Consider the following 12,931-nt stretch of genomic DNA (forward strand, 5'->3'; position numbering starts at 1 on the left):
TATACCACTTTAAACCAAGAATGTGTCTAAGGCAGTGCTGATGGAACCTCTCGAGCAATTCTATATGTGTCCGGTACAAGGTCCAAGTTTCAGATGCGTAGAGTAGGGATGGTACTACACATGCTTGATATACTGAAATTTTAGTTGTCAGAGTCAGATCACCGTCAGACCAGACTCTATCTTGTAGCCTTCCAAAAGCATTAGATGCCTTGCTGATTCTCTGTCTTATTTCCGCATTAAGAGTGCCATCATTTGATAAGGCACTCCCAAGGTAAACAAAATTTTTTACGACTTCAAGGCGCTTTCCACAGACGAAGATATCAGGTTCCACATACATATCATTGGGAGCGGGAGTGTACATGACTTTAGTTTTCTTAATGCTAACTGTCAGTCCGAAGCAGGTACAAGCATTTGTAAAGAGATCCATCACTAGTTGCATATCTACTGGGGAGTGTGTTACCAGGTCAGCATCATCAGTATACAACAGTTCCCTAACAAGTCCATCACTAACAAGTGTTTTGGCTTGGAATCTTCTGAGGTTGAACACCTTTCCAGTTGTTCGGAATCTAATATAAACACCCATATCACAATCGTGGAAACCATACCAGAGCACAGCAGTCAAATAGAGCGAAAACAATGTTGGTGCAGCTATATCACCCTGCTTTACACCATTATCAATGGGGAATTCTTCCGAAAGCTGACCATTGAAGTTGACGCGACCTTTCATACTATGATGAAGTTGCTTGAACTTGTCTGTAAAAGCAGGTGTACAGCCAAATTTTTCCAGCACTTTCCAGAGAGCCTCACGGTTAACTGTGTCAAACGCCTTGGTTAAGTCCACAAACACCTGGCAAAGAGGTATACGCTGTTCAATACATTTTTCCAAGAGCTGTCTAGCAGAAAACACTACATCAACAGTTCCTTGCCCACCTCTAAAACCAGACTGGGATTCCGGAAGGATATTAGGACATACATACTTTTCCAATCGGTTTAGCAAGAGCCGTGCAAATACCTTTCCAACCGCACTCAGCAGCAAGATACCTCGATAATTTCCACAATCAGATCTTGTACCCTTTCCTTTGTACAACATAACCAAGATGGCATCTACCCAATCTTGGGCAACCGTGTCACCCTGCCATACTGACAGTATCAAAGAGTGGACCACACAATGTACATTGACACCACCATGTATCAGCAGCTCAACAGGGATGCCATCCAGCCCAGGGGCTTTGTTCGAGTTTATCTGTTTTATGCAGTCAACTGTTTCCACAAGAGTCGGTTCAACATCAAGTTCCGGACAAAAGGAACATTGAGGGATACTTTCTATTGCAGCAACATCAACATTGGATGGGTTATGAAAAAGATCATGAAAGTGTTCATGCCATCGATGCTTAATTTCATCTGAGGTTTTCAGCAAGGTTTTCCCGTCCTTCGCCTGGAGTGGTGTAGTTGAAGAGGATTCCGGACCATAAGCCTAATGAAGCAAAGTGTAGAATGTCTTGACATCTCTATGATCGTAGGCAGTCTGTATCTCCCTGGAGAGGTTAGACCACCATTTGTTTTTTATTTGGCGCACACAACACTGAACCTCACTCCTAACAGAAGAAAAGTGGGCAGCGAGCGCTCGCTCGTTCAGAGGTGAAGAGTTGAGAAGTTTCAAATAAGCTTTCCGCTTTCTATCAATTTGAGGCTTAATTAGATCGAAATTATCAGCAAACCAATCTCTATGTCTGGGAACCTTCAATCCAAGAACTTCAACACCTTTTTGGTATATTGTATCTCTTACTGTCTCCCAGTCACAATCTGAGAGATCCACCTGGTTGAAAGCAGATTTCAAGGAACTTCGTACGACTGGATCCTTCAATTTGGAAACATCAATACGTTTAGGTACTTTGACACCATTGAAACGACATTTTTGCGAACTGTAATTCTCAGTTTAGCTCTGACCATTAAATGATCAGTACCACAGTCAGCACCACGCATTACTCTAACTTTGCAAAAATTTCCAAAATCACCACGTCTACACAGTATGTAATCAAGCAAATTGCCATGTTTAGATTGGGGATGGAACCAGGTCTCCTTGTGTTTCTGGTGGGAAAAAGTGTTGGTGATAACAAGATTTAGTTCACTGCAGAGATGGAGAAGCAGCATACCATTTGAATTGACTCTACCAATGCCATATGGACCCAATGGAGACCAAGTCTCATTGTCTGATCCAACCCGTGCATTGAAGTCACCAAGAACCACCAAACTCTCAGCGCTTGGCAAACCGGTGATAACAGATCTAAGCATATGATAAAAGGACGTAATATCGTCTTCAGGCGAAGTAAGAGTCGGCGCATAGACAGAAAGAACATTCATATAACGACCAGCAGCAAGGGGCATTCTCAATGTCATTGCACGATCATTTATGGCTACTGGCTGTTCGATCTTGTCAATTAAGGAGTTCTTAACTGCAAAAACCAACACCAGCCTCACGCCTCTCCTTTTCAGCTCTACCAGACCAGAAGATCGTGTAGCCCGACTCGCGCTCAACCAGTTGATCCTCACATGCGAAATGTGTCTCAGAGAGTGCAGCAATGTCTATATTGTATCTTTGCAATTCCTTAGTCAAAATTGCAGTCTTCCGTTCTAGACTTTTACCATTGTCAATAAGTGTTCTCACATTCCAGCAACAGAGCTGGAGTTGGTGTCGTTTAGCATAATATCTTCTGTTCCTGTTTATATGGACAGCCATCGCCAACAGGACTTTTCTTTCTTTTTTTTTTTTTTTTGACAAATGTCTGAGGAATTATCTGTACAAAGATGTTATTCCAGAGATTTAGCTTTGTACGACAGCTAGTCTCTCTCTCGGTTCACAATGTTGATATCCAGCAACAAGCAGGAGCAAGATAGCCAGCAACAAATCAAACTGCAGACCAGCTTAATGCGGGTACTGGTCTTCCGCTTTGTTTTTTAGATCATGGATTTGCTTCTCCTAGAGAGGCCTACTTCACCATGGCTTTCTGGAGCCCTATCCACTCCAAATAAAACAAAACCCATGCATGCAACATGTTTGTTTTGTTTTTTGTTTTTGTTTTTTTTGTTATTTCTTTTATTTTTATCTTTTATTTTTAAAATCGAGAGAAGCGTTTAAAAAAAACGGTATAATTCCTCAATGGTTATGACGATAGTGATGATGTTACAATTCACTGAATACACACGATAATAAACACGAAAAGAAATCCACAGATGCAAAACGTAAAACAAACCAGTCATGAATCTCGATGTTTTTGTTATTTTATATATATATATATATATATATATATATATATATATATATATATATATATACATATACGCTGTCTGGATTTTAATTTTGAGTGTGCTGGCAATGGTGCTGTTCTTATAACTTGGATCGATAGGGAGCATGAGTTTTACAGCGGCGCATCTCTGATCTCGCTCGTTAAACATTGTGTCACTTTCAGACATGATAGAAAGCTCTTGTACACAAACGGAAATAGAATCATGTCGTCTTTTCTAGGTTGGCAATTTTATCGCTCCACTTTGCAAAACAGCCAATGTTCATTTCGTTCCAATTTTAACAGTCAATTTCTCCAAAAAAAAAACAAACAAAAACCCCCCAAAAAACAAAAGTTACAAGATTTGCGTTTCAATAATTATATTGAAGCTCTCATCCCTCTTTGTACTTGTTCAGTGAAGGTCTGGTTAGTACTCTTTCTTCTCGGTCTTTCGACACTTCATTTCAATTTTATATATCAGCCTAGATGTATACATTATTATCATTTGTAGTAGTAATTGAAGTCACGGTAGCAGTAGTAGTAGTAGTAGTAGTAGTAGTAGTAAAATCATTGTTCATTTTGATACACCTATGGCACATTACTTTTATAATAAAATGCGTCTAGAGACCAAAGCCATCTATAAAACGTTGTCGAAATACTGATGCGATGCTAAACGTTCTCTTTCTTGGCCCTCTCGTCTGCTAATCCAGACAGGTGCTGAGTCACCTACCTTTTTTTTCTTTCATTTACACTCAACAATTTCGTGAGGCAAAGGGGTGACAGATTCAGTTATTGGCAAGTTCCCAAACTCTAAGACCAATGTGTTAATGGTCGTCCACAGCGGTAAAAATACAGAAAAATAAATTCAGCTCGACTCTTTATTAAATCAACATCTGACCAGTAATAAATGCAGAACCAATTACGGCCATTTTACACTGTCCACGTCTGAGAATAATGACCGATATAGGAAATGGAAAGTTGGCATCTAAAGATTGCTCCTTCTGGCTTTTATATTTGCATGTATTGCTTCATAAAATTACTCAGAGATTGCAATGAATATGTATGCAACTATCTTTGTGTGTTCATTTTTATCTATATACGCAATCTGTCTGTCTGTTTGTGCTTCTCTCTCTCTCTCTCTCTCTCTCTCTCTCTCTCTCTCTCTCTCTCTCTATATATATATATATATATATATATATATATATATATATATATATATATATACTAACATGAGTGCCCGGCGTTGCCCGGGTATTTGGAGGTGTATGTTGAGCCAAAAAAATGGTCAATTTTTTAAAAATTTGACCCCTATTTTGACCCCTTAAAATTTATTTTTTGGGCTCAAATCATGTTATTAAGTTAGATCCATTTCCAAGGAAGATATATCTAAAATTCCAAGTGTTTAGACCCAAAAATGTCGGAGGAGTTCTCAAAGTCCACAACGTTGAATTTTGATCCCGCCAAATTTCTAGCCGAAACCCGCTCACATAGAAAGGTTTACAGTAAACAGAATATGTTACATTGATAAACGCAGGTTCTTTCCTTGTGTGGCTGCCAAAATGGCCGCAGAGGAAAGCATGTTGAAGGGAAGTAAAAGTCGACTTCAGTTCGGGCTTGAATCCTGTAATTAGTGATATAGTTATACATAGCAACACTGCTTCTTCTTTAGTTAGCCAAAAATATAGGTCCTGAATATGACCTTAAATTATATCCAGTGGTGAGGCACCAGCTTGCAGGCTTTGGGGAGTGTGGAGCGACCCTTTAATTACTATTGCTCCCAGGTCCACAGTGACCCGGAGTGGTAGTAACTGTTAGGGACTCAACTATGGGTTAAATAGAAACCGACTTGAAAACAACAAATATATTTTATTAAATGTTTTTTCTTCAAAATCTTTGGATTCGGCTTTAAATAACCTGAAAGGGTTGATATGCCGTAAAACAAAAACAACCAAACCAAACCAAAACTATACGATTGAAAATTAACGAATAATTTTTAAGTCTTTGACTCAATATCTCTCTCTTTTCTTTCTACATACACACACACTCTCTCTCTCTCACACACACACACTCAATCACACACACTCACTCACACACTCACAGACATACACACACATACACACACATATGTATATATTTCAATATATATCGTTGAAAACACAGAGCTTTTCTGATTAACCGCCTTCTATTTTATTTTATTTTTTTAATTTACGTATTAATCTTTTTTTAATATCATCGAATATTTGTATATCTGCTCCAAATATTACGATTTGTAGCATTATTTCCGCTAGCGCTTTCCACTAAATACTTAGTCGTCTCTAGGATTTAAAAAAACGTGTGCCAATTTACAAAAAAGTACGTTTAGGGAGACGTTTTATATACAACATTTAAACAGGTGTAGTAAAATAAAAATATGATAAAATTTACAACTTAAAATTTACATCTTTTTCCTCCTTTTCTTCCACCTACTTAACGCTAACTACGTACGTAGACATTTACAAAATGTTACGACTGGGTTCGTAGTTTATATTATTTTTCGTTTGAAGCTTCGTTTTTATATATAAAGCCTCTAGAATTTTGAGTTGTTTTACGTTGGAATCATTATGTAAGTTTTTTTTTCCATCATAATTTTTATAAACGCTGAGTGTGGCCAGCCATGTTTTTTCAGTGTAGACTTATGGATCTGGAGTCTGAAACAGGAGTTTAAGTCATCGGGACTATGTGTTCGTCTTGTAACTAATGTATATATATATATATATATATATATATATATATATATATATATATATACTAGCAAAAGTACCCGTCGTTGACTGGGTTCAAGAACAGCCTACAAAAAATGGACTCTGATTTATGAAAGTAAGATAGGTTATGAAAAGGAAGGGTTGTAATGAGATAGCGTCGAATATCAAAACCAAAGCAAAATATGATGAAAGTAAACATAAAATAGATAAACCCCATAATTTATTATACCATACATGTTCACACTGATAGACTCATCACAATATTCTGTGGATCTATATTAAAAAAACCTTGTTAAACTTTGTGACATATTTCCATTCTATGGAGGTCAGGCGCGAACGAACACCCCATCCTTTTTCTTATACCATATTTCTTCAAACTGAAACATAATTATCAAAGTATACCTACGCAGAAAGATATGAAAAGGCTTTATTAAAGTCTGCCTATTTCCATTCTATGGAGGCCAGGCGCGAACGCAGACCCCAACAATTTTATTACACTATCCCTATTTAAGTTAAAACATACTAAGCAAAGTATTATTATGTACATCTATATCGAAAACACTTGTAAACGTCTTTTAATTTTTTTATTTCCATACTTTGTGACTAGGCGCGTACGTAGACCCAACACTTTTAATGAATCATCATTATGCCAGATCAAACATACCCATTCCTATGTCTCGATGTGATCAGTTTTCTATAGTAGTCAACCATATAGGAGCCTATTTGTGACCAGACACACACACACACAGACGTTCAGCTTTAAATTATATATATATATATATATCCGCATACTAAAAACTCCACAAAAACACACACACACACACACACACACACACACACACATATATATATATATATATATATTCATGTTTCAATGAACATCAGTGACAGTTTTTGTTTCCTTTCTGATCACTCTTTCCGATTTGATGGCTAATTTGTTGATATCTGTTGTTATGTTATGGGGATCATTTGATAGGATGGCTGGGTTAATGAGTTCTTTTTGCAATATTCAAAACAACAACAATCGCTCCTGGTGATAATCGAATGCGCAGATAGAAAGCCCTTGAGGAGAACATGGCTGAACAACAACTTAAATATGTAAATCGTGACGCTCTGCCCTGATGATTCCCGAAAGGATGAAACACTAGTGTCAGTAGGGATCCAAATTATTATTGTAATAATTATGCCAGCCCTTTTAAGAAACTCGGTTCCTTCCTGTTAAGCACTTTAAAGTTGAAATAGAAAGTCGATCGTCTAAGCTCGCAGTGCAGATCATGATATTATTATATATTTGATCACTATGACCGGATGTTACGATATTTGAATAAAACTATAAATATTAAAATTTCAACGATATCTCTCGCGGTTGAGATGGGCCTTAAGGTTAGTTTCTTGCTAATGGAGTCTCTGATGGCTTCGTGGCCGGGTTTGACTCTGCCGACCGGTAGTAATCGTATCACTCTGCATTGATGATTCCCGAAAGGAGAAAACACTAGTGTATTTAGATCTTAAAAATATTATGTAATAATTATATATACACACACATATATATATATATATATATATGTATATATATATATATATCTGTGTGTGTGTGTTTTTTGTTTTTACATTGTAAACTATAATGTATTTCAGCCGGTAAAACTTGGATTTTTTTAGGTCTGTACAAATAACGTTTCTAGAAGAAAGCCAGCTTGTACTAGTTTTATGTTGCGCTTTCAATTTGGAGCAAAGGGAAGTCGCTCGAATGATATGCTCTCACAGTGTTTAAATGGTTTCAGCGAAAGGATAAAAGCGATTTGAAAATGTCGTTCCTCGTCAGCTGGCCCGAAAAGAAAGATTGCTCATCAGCCGGACATTCTTCTCCGTTGTTATTGTACGCTTGGTTTCTTTTATCAGGAATACAATGCTGGGAATGCGTATTCAGCGAACCAGTTGATTGATAAAGGAGTTGGAAGAAACGAAGCATTCCCGTTTGATAGCGATTTTGGAGAGTCTGCCTTGTTTGTTCTGAGGCATATAATAAAGAGTGGCGTTTGTAAAAAGAGAGAGAGAGAGAACAAACACGTCTTAGAAAATTAAAAGTGGATCCCGTACTAAATAATATGGACGGCGGATAAAGATTGCATTCATAGGAAAATGTCATAGGAAGAAGCAAATTATTTTATTCTCAGGAAGAAGAGCCATTTTGTAGAACTAAGCAGTACTAATCTTCCTCTAAATAAATGAATATTTACCTGTATCTATTTTACTTAGAATGCGAATATTATCAAATTTTACAAATTCATATCAACTTCACCTTAGACGTAATTGTCTAATATTGCGATTGCATCTAGCAAAGAGCTAGTAAGAATTTAGCACGGAGATGTTTATTAACATTATTTTTAAACTTCTGCATGTAAGTACAGCAGGGAAGAAAGAATCGGGGCGAGATTTCTAAACTCTAGCAAACCGAGATAATAATCTATTAGAATATACAACTTTCCGGCTTCTGGAGATCTCGACAGAATAGTGGTGGATTTTAGCTGCTTGTTGGGTTTGTCAGGCCTCTGTATCTCAAGTGGGCACAAGTAGTGCGAGTTTATCAGAACACATTTATTTAAAGCACTTGTATCACAGGCACAGATATGCGACATTGCATTGATGGAACAGGGGTCAGTGAATGGCCGATAGTGTGGGAACTATATGTTTAAGACTCTATTTGGACCTTGTTTAGGAGTGGAAGACAAGTGTCAGATATCCAAATCGAAGAGCGTCAACATTCTTCCATACGTGCGCAAATTGTAGGATTGTTAAAATATGGGATGCTATCTCGTATTAGTAATTTTCTCACATGGAATAGGAACGTTCTCATGCATGTGTTCCAATTCATTTGTGTTGTAAATCTTAGGTCTATAGGTGTGAAAGTTGTGCTCTGACGTAGTGAGTTATTTGTCCTGGCGATCGGTGGTTGAAAAGGTACATTTTAGCTGTTAAGAAAATGAGCTTGCCCCTAATAGAATTACATATTATCTTCCTCTTACGACGCCATTCTTCCACTGGCATTTCTAGATTTTCTACTATTGCCTTGGATATGCGTGCATTCCGTTTACAATAATGAACGAAGTGTCATCAACAAAAAACTCATATCAAAGACACTTTTTGCATATAGGTCATTTATGTGTATGAGGGATAATTAAGGTCCCAGGATCGACCCTTAAGACATACCTGCCTCAATATCTTGCTTGGACGTACGGCCATCAAGGATACCTTTGATTTTCTCTTGTCCAGGAAGCATCTGATTATCTTGCGTATTTGTATATAAATACCATAAAATATAATTTTCATGAGAAATCCTTCTTGCCAGACCTTGCCAAAGGATTAGGATATATCAAAAGCTATAGCTATAGCTTCCCTCGTCCTATATAGTGCATTGTATATACGTTGAAAATTATAGTAACATATCCGCAGTGGCACGGCTTACCTTTATACAAACTGTTGATCGGAAAAAAATCTTGGAATTTTATAGATGACAGACTTATACTTGATTTATTAAGTATTCAAGGTTTTCAACGAAGAGAGCTTGGGACAGATTTTGCACGAATTCCTGAACACTGGTGTAACAGAGACAATTTTTCAGCAAGATTCATTGCTGAATAATTTATGCTTACTATCAATACAAGTTATGACAACAGGACCATTGCAAGCACCTTCAAAATGCTTATTCAGATGGTTAAGCGCTTGAGAATTGAACCGTCTTCATAATGATGAAAACAAAGTTTCCGGCCAAGGTTATATTATTTGATGTGGTTGCTAGTGAGGGCCACATCATGCGACCTAATATCTTAAAAGTTAGCTTGAGAGTCAAACAAAAGTCCACATAGATGTACAGAAGAGTCTGGTGATCCTCTGGTGCAATCAAGTGGTTGCTGGCAGACCCTAGGAGTTGCAGTAGGACTCGGCGCCGGCCCATAAGCCCAGACACTGAGGCTTAGCTTCAGGAGTTCTACGACTTTGTACCTTTCTCCCACTGGCCCCCAACTTCCCCGATCATAACCATGCTGGACTACTTCCTTTGGGCATATGTCGAGAACATTAACTACTTACCTCCCACAACACTTAAGCCAGCCTGATCGCCGTAATCCGAAGAATATTCGCCTAGCTCCTGCCGGCACTTGTAAAAAAGGCATTCTTCTAGATCCGGACACGTACCCAGAGCCTTGATAATGAATATACATCAGCTCCACTACATAATCAAGTTACCCGAATTAATTTTCTAAATAGTGTTGTTTACTTTAAGCCGCCAACTTTCTCGTACTACACTGCACATAGGCTAGTTTGGCAGAGTATTTAATCATTAATGTAGCATGCGCGATGTGATGTTAGAAGGCTTTTATGAAATCACGCACATGAGAAACACAATTGAGATTGTCGGACTGACTTCATCATCTTGGTTGTTATCGTCACACCGTTTCGGCCGTTTTGCCCTCCGACCTTCATCAGGTGTTTTGTATCGAACTGGGGAACCGTTTGTTAGGAGTCTCGAACCCAACCCTTTATTATTATTACGGGGCTAGGCTCTGGAACATAGTTGTTGATTCTCTGTTTTGAATGTTACTTTTTCACTGCCTTCGTTCAGGATTAAACTCAGCACCTTTGGGTATCTGTAAACTTTGATACAATGTCCAGGACCACTCGGCCATATGTCACGAGGACAATTCTTAGTTGGTTTTTGTTAATGTTAAACCTATATTGTTATTCAAGGTTTTCTCTTTCTATCAGAGGTATCCAAATTGCATTCAGCTCTATGCTTGGTTTGCTCAGTAAGTTGTTATGTCCGAGCAATAATAAACAGAGAGACCCACTGGAAAGTGAGAAAACTTAAAGAAAAGGCTCACATGCTCGGACATAACAAGCTACTGAGCAAATCGAAGGAGGAAAAAACATGAAGAAAAACGTGACGTCTTTACTGTTTCGCCCATAGACAAACCGAAAGGGATGTCGGTTTAAATTAAGGCTAGCCAATCAAAAAGAGAGGATGGCTTTCGAAAACATCGGCGAAAAAGCGCCCAGTTGAGGGTGAAGTGATTAATGTTTTTAGCCAATTTTTCCGTATTTGTCATCCGAAGAGTCGGCTTCACAACGATACAGATCTCGGAAAATGCATCGCCTGTCGAAAGTTTTAGGCAGACAAACATACACACATATATACATACATTTAAACATAGAGGTGAAATTTATATTATATATATTAGACGCAATATATAGTAATGATTTAAAAAGTAAAAAAAAAATATAAGGGCTCGTGCGCCACCACCGAGAACTGAATCCAAAACCTTCAGCTTCCGACTTGTCTTGCTTCCACTGCCAATGACTGGGCATGAAGACGTATCATCTGCAAGGTTAAAAATAAAACATGAACCATTAGCTACTATGCGTTCGTAATGGCGGCGTTCGACCTTCACCTGGACAATTTAATTTTTTGTAATTTTCACACTTTTGCATCGATTTTCCGGGCTAAAACCCAGATATAAAGTTTCGCATGGATTCAAATACCTTATATATGAAGTTTCATGTATGTAGACCAAAAACTCTAGGAGGAGTTTGGTAGGCAACATTTTTTTAAACAAAAATATATACGTATACATAAATATATATGGAACCAATTTTGGGTTTACTATAAACATTTTATGTAAATATTATGCTAGTATAAATCATGTAGAACATATGCATGAATATAATTACACGTAATAGTTAACTAAAGATAATCATCCCATAAGAAAACCGAAGCAACTAGTAGGGAATTAATTAAAATGAATGTTTAAAAGAATATGCAAATTAGCTAGATCTTTTGCAGATGGATGCAATTGTACAGCCCATATATTAGAAAATTGTATTTTATTTTTAAACAATTAGAAAAGAGGGGTTTTAATCTGAATATCAATACACACAAAAGAAAAAACGAATTTATAGGAGTACAGAATATTTCAACTATATATATATATATATATATATATATATATGTGTGTGTGTGTGTGTGTTTATTGGTTATTTCGGATTACTTTAGTCTTATTTCCATAAGAAACCCGAAGAGACTAATAGGGAATTAATTAAAATGAATGTTTAAAAGAATATGCAAATTAGCTACATCTTCTGCTAGTGAATGCAATTCCACGCCCCATACATAACAAAATTGTATTTTCTCGTTAACTAACTAGAGAAAGGGATTTTAAGATGAATATCGTTATCTCCGCTTCCTTTTGTAATGGTGATGATGCCACTGAGCATCCTCTTGGAGAGAGAAACTGGGTATAGCTTTGGGTCTGATAGCAGACGCCTCGGCCACCTACTATTTATGGATGGTTTGAAGATATTTCGTCGAAATGAGAAGGAAATGGAGAAACTGGTTGAGATCGTCGGTACATACTTGGAAGACATTGAGATGGAATTTGGGATTAGTAAGGTTGCAGTGTTAGGGATACAAAGGGGAGTAAATGTGCATTCGAATGGGATAGTGATGCGAAATAGAGAAGTTATGAAAGAAATAGAAGAAGCAAAGTATAAGTATTTAGGAGGTGCTTGAGTGTGTTGGCATCATTAACAGAAAAATTAAAAGGAGTAGCTTAGGAGTGTGAAGCTAATTGCAAAGACAAAATTGCAGGGAGAAAATCTGATAAAAGCGATGAATGCATGGGCAGAACGCATGGGCTGTCAGTTTTGAGGTGCAGTACAGAAATTTTAGAATGGTCTGACAAGGAGTTGCATACCAGGGATATAAAAAGAAGAAAAGTTTTAGCAAGGTTTGGTATACTTCACATTAGAAGTAGCGTAGCTAGGTTGTATCAGAAGAGGTAAGGCGTCGAGAGAGGATTGATAATCGTAAAAGATTGTGTTAGAGCTAAGGAGACCTCGTTTAAGAAACATATGGTT

This window comes from Euprymna scolopes, chromosome 34, assembly GCF_053919585.1.
Source record: "Euprymna scolopes isolate OS-2025 chromosome 34, ASM5391958v1, whole genome shotgun sequence".
Classification (NCBI taxonomy): domain Eukaryota; kingdom Metazoa; phylum Mollusca; class Cephalopoda; order Sepiida; family Sepiolidae; genus Euprymna; species Euprymna scolopes.